This window comes from Ahaetulla prasina, chromosome 4 (genome assembly GCF_028640845.1).
Source record: "Ahaetulla prasina isolate Xishuangbanna chromosome 4, ASM2864084v1, whole genome shotgun sequence".
NCBI lineage: Eukaryota > Metazoa > Chordata > Lepidosauria > Squamata > Colubridae > Ahaetulla > Ahaetulla prasina.
In genome coordinates this window covers 56296986-56302361 of record NC_080542.1, presented here as the reverse complement: position 1 = coordinate 56302361, position 5376 = coordinate 56296986, and positions in this window count along the sequence as shown.

Below are 5376 nucleotides of genomic sequence, written 5' to 3'. Positions count from 1 at the left end.
TTCTCGCCCATCAATTGTCTCTACCCGCATCGGAGGGTCCACCGGAACCACGGGGACCGCAAACTGGGTCACAAAGGCCTGATCCATAAAGTTTGTTGTGGCCCCTGAGTCCACCAGCGCATGCGCCTGGAGCCCGTCCGACTGGTTCCCCAACCATATCCGTGTGTCCAGAATCAGATGCCGAGGGGGCCCAGAGTCTACTTCCGCAACGTCCAGTGGGGGCTTAGTACGTGCCTGACCTAGGGGTTCCCCGAGGTCGGGCCTGCTCCATTTCCCGATTGGTCACGCTGTGATTCGGGAACCGGCGTGCGTGCCCCACTTCGCTTTCTGGGGCAAGAAGCAGCGAAGTGGCCGGGCTCCCCACAGTACAGCCACAATCCCCCTTGGCGCCTCCGGTTCCGCTCCTGGGCTGTCAGGCGAGGTCTGGCCGCTCCCAACTCCATGGGCTCTTCCGCAGCGGTTACAAAACGTGGGGCGACCCTGGGTGCTGGTGGTGCAGGAAGTGGGGGCGCAGATGTCGACGGCGGGTCCCGGGGGGTGCGACGGGACGGTCGCCGTTGCAGACGGGCATCGAGGCGGAGACAAAGGGGCACCAAGTTTCAAGGGTCCGCGGCGCCTCCACGCGGGCCAGCTCGTCTTGCAATTCCTCTGAGAGTCCCTCCTGGAACACGTCCACCAGCGCTGCATCATTCCAGTCAGAGTCCTGGCACAAAAGACGAAATTCGGCGATGTACTCCTGCAGGGGGCGTTTCCCTTGACTGAGTTCCTTAAGGCGCCTGGTTGCCGTCAGCATTCGAACGGGGTCCTCATATATGGTGCGCAGGTGCTGCCAAAAACGCTGTTGGTCCGCCAGCAGGGGGCTATCCTGGAGCAAGAGGGGCGTGGCCCATCGAGCAGCCGAGCTGGAAAGAAGGTTAATCACGAAGGCCACCTTAGCCCGGTCGTCTGGGAAATCCTCTGGCCTCATAGCCATGTAGAGCTGGCACTGTCCCAAGAAGGTCGGGAACATCTCAGGCTGCCCAGAAAACTTATCCGGCACAGTTATCGGGCACTTGCGACAAGGAGGAGGAGTGGGAGGATGGGGGGGGGCTGCAGGCACATTCCTGGCAGCAAGTTGGCCTGCCAAGTGAGCCACTTGCTGCTGGAGCTGTTGATTAGCTGCTTGTAGCTGCTCTAACTGCTGCTGTACCTGCTGCTGGTCCATCTTTGGTGGAAGATGTTTTAGTCAGGTCTTGGACAAAATGTTCTGTTTCCCTCCCCCTAATACTCCCAGCAAAGAGTCAGTCAGAGGCCTCCTTTTCTCCTTTTATTACATAGATACATGTCCTGGCCACGTCTACCCACGGGCCTGCCAAGTTTCTGGAGATAACGAGGAAATTATAGATAAGGCCAGAATTACTCACGAATAGATTCTTCCCTCCATTGAGACCGTTAGCTCGCGCCAATTCATTGCTTTGTCCAAGACAAAAAACCAGGAAGTCCCGCCTCCTATTTATAGTCTCTGCAGATGTCACTGCATGACAATTATGACTTGGCTTTGTCCCAACTCTTCCGCTGCTGCGCACGCCGATCACGTCTACGTAATCTTGCATCACTCCAAAACTGTTCTTGGGGCGTTGCCAAATCAGAAGGAGGCTCCCGAGAATCAGGCTTTGCCGGCCCCTCCTCCTCCCTTTGAGTGGGTGCCAGGGAGGGAAAGGGCTCAAGAGAAGCAGGGCTGGCCAGGTCTTCTCCCTCACTTTCTGAATCATCCGAGTCCAGGAGTCCGGGTCCAGGAACCTGGGTCACAACACAGTGCATAGTGCTTGGAGTGCATTTTGAAGTGTTGCCCAGGGCACCACTTGGATAGCCATAGGCGGGATGAGTGCCTTGGCCATGTCAAAGATATCTGAGCCATAATAGCTGAAGAAGAGGGCTCTCTTCCTATTATCAGATAGGCTGAGGAGGTCGTTCGCTTCCATGAAGCAGTTGAACCTCTGCATATAGGAATCCCACTGGTCTGTGGCTGGGTTGAATGGAGCTGGTGGAGCATGGGCAGTCATTTTGGTGGCCAATGCAGGTTCAACTCTGCCGTGATAGGCCGCGATTGACAGTTGCCTGACTGCCGTTTGCTGCGGTGTCGATCATCTCTTTTTTGCTATTCAGTTCTCTTCCGACCTTTCCCGCCAGTGTTAAGTTCGGGCAATGGAAGAGGCAGGATGCAGCTTGTGTAACAGAAACAGCTCTTTATTCAAATAGATCAGTACAACCCAGTGGCTGGCTCATTGAACATCTTACCCTTTTATAGGGAGCTGTCAGAAGGCTCAGCCAATCAGATTCACTTATTTTCCCGCCATTCTGGTGGACCCAAGTGAGGCCTATGCTTACTCTTAATTAAGTATTCAACAGCAACAAGGAAGCAAGAAACTTTATTTAGATAAAAGATATAGAGTTGTACCATAGATGCAATTACAAACTTATAAAACTGCCATCTACTGGCTGAATATTATACAGAATACACGAACACTGTATTCCAACAATTTCCCTTTGACTTAACAGCAATGTGTGCCTTAGAGATCAATGAGAAGCAATCACTTTTCTTTGCCTTACAGTCACTGTTCTGTGCAATTTCCAGTGGCTTTTGCAAGTACAATGAGAGAATTGTTTATAATTATCACCTTTGTAGTCACATGATAGCAATTCAGGCATTTGACAACTGGCTTGCATTTACAATAGTTGCAGAGTCTTGTGGTCATGTGATCAACTGACCTTCTGAATTGACTTCCAACAAGTAAATTCAGTTAGAGAAACTGGATGCCTTTAAGAATTATGCGATTCACTTAACAACCATGATTCATTTAGTGATCATGGTAAAAATGATCATAAAATTGGATTGTCATGTGACTATGCTATTCCTCTGACTTACAATCGAAATGCTGATCCCGATTGTGGTGGTAAGTTGAGGAGTACCTGTAATTCTGTTTCCTGACAATTAAACTGTATAGTTGTTATCATCATCTTTATAAATACTCAGCACCAAGAATTTTTAATCTATTAAAAAAATTTTAATTTTTAATCTAATCAGGAAGTAACTTGTGGCTTGTTAAAATATTCAAAAAAATCTATTTTAAGGTTCTTTGGTTTATAATAATAGATGTGTATTCTCTAGGATTCAAATCAGTGGTGGATAGTGGCATTAGTAGCGGCAGCGGGAGGCTCCACCCATCCACCCGGACATCATCATAGATGCTCTGCGCATGCGCAAAAGGTTCTGTGCATGTGCAAAGGTGCCGCGCATGAGCGAAGCAAATGTGCGCGCACACACGCTCCTGATTCCGAATCAGTAGCAAAAGTAAGTAGAACCCACTACTGGTACCAATCAATATTTATGCTTATAACTAGGCCATATTCTTAAATGTTCTAGCAAAAAGCAATATTAACTTTCTTCTGCCCATGTTCCAACCTGTGAAATCTGCTATTTCTCGAGGAAATGCAAGGCCTTCCAACTTGCTTCAGAGATAACTGCTCCACTCAAAAAATACGTCTCCAATATTTTGGTGATTCAGGAAGTAACTTGTGGCTTGTTAAAATATTCAAAAAAACCAGGTTTCCATTCTTGTGTTACCAAGCAGGTGAAGAAGAAAAAACCTCAGTAGTGCTGGTAATCTGTTTGTTTGGGGTTTTTTTAAGTGATTGAGACATACATTTAGAGATGAAGCCTTACAAATCTAGAAATCTATGCAAGGATTTTTGAATTAAGATCTTTTATATACTAAGTTATTCAAGTACCTAGAATTTCTTTTCTTTTCTTTTTTTTTGCTTTTCAACAGAATGGTTATTGGAGAACTAGGTCATAAGACTATTATCAAAGTAAACACCTCAGTGAAATCAGTGCTTGGATTTTCCACTGAATGATCTTCTAATTATAACAACTAATTGTTTGGACTATGATGGTTCCTTCGAGAAAACCACCTAATAAACATAAACACAGAGACACACACTTGTTCATCAACAGAGGCAAAATAGGACTGAGGAAAATGAAACTACTGTTTTCCAAAAAAACCCACATATAAAGTACCGTATATACTCGAGTATAAGCCGAGTTTTTCAGCACGTTTTTTGTGCTGAAAAACGTCCCCTCGGCTTATACTCGGGTCTATACGGCTTATACTCGAGTTTTGTTTTTTTTTTAGCCCTAAACATACTCAGTATATCGGCTTATACTCGAGTTTTTCTTTTCTTTTTCACATTTTACGGACGGCGCGGGAAGCCCTGCGGTGCAGTGAGAGGGCGGGCGGGGAGCCGCCAGCCTTCTCAGCTGAGGAGGAGGTTTCCCCAACCGGTAGGTGCCTCATTTCCCACCCTCGGCTTATACTCGAGTCCCCAGTTTACCCCAGTTTTTGGGGTAAAATTGGGGACCTCGGCTTATACTCGGATCGGCTTATATTCGAGTATATACGGTAAGTATAATATTTTTTTACAATTATTTACAGTTGTGTTAGTATTATACAATTTCAAAGTGTGCTCTAACAGTATACAGTAAGTGAAATTCAGGAAGTATAAATGGCTAAAGAAGGAAAATTAATTAGTGTAGTGTAATTAAATAGTGTAGTTTTTGTATTTAAAGAAAACACTGGAAGAAGTTATAAAAGGTAAGGTAGAGAAAGAATGTGATAATAATAGGAAACTGATTTTAAAAACCTAAGTTTATGAAGATCAATTATGAATAGAAATGAAAATAATGTAACATTAAAACAGTTTCTTATTCACAAGACAATAAGTATTTTATTTGCTTTTACCAAACAACTACATGAAGAAAAGTCTTAGGCAACTATGAGACCGACAACACAGCTCTCCTACCCATCATGAGGTCTTTCCTCAGATTTCAGCTGCTATAAGGGCTAGCAAATCAAAATTTCCTGCCAGTTTTCCACCTTTTCTGCATCACCTTCAGAATCACATTTTTTGCTGGCACAGCATTGCAGGAGACTGTCGCAGCTGAAAATGGAGCTCGGGAGAGGCACAGGTGGTCCTTGTGAGCTCCACTTTCGCTGGAAGAGGGTTGCAGGAGACTGTCATAGCCAAAAATGGAGCTCGGGAGCCCGTTTTCACTGGCAGAGCACTCAGGCCACCACAGATGCCCCGACAGGAGTGATGTTGAGTTGGCCATGCAACCCTGGCCATGCCCATCCCAGCCCCCTTCCACCCCCTAAGGTCAAGCACAGCCCTGCATCCCTAATGAAATCAAGTTTGACACCCCTGCTATACATGGGGAGAGCTTTCCTAACTGAACAGCATCAGCTTTTCTATTTTATTCAGTTTTACCAACTTTTAATGCTGGCCGGTTAGAATAAAATGCATATACAATATGTAGTGCAGAACATACAGCATAAAATT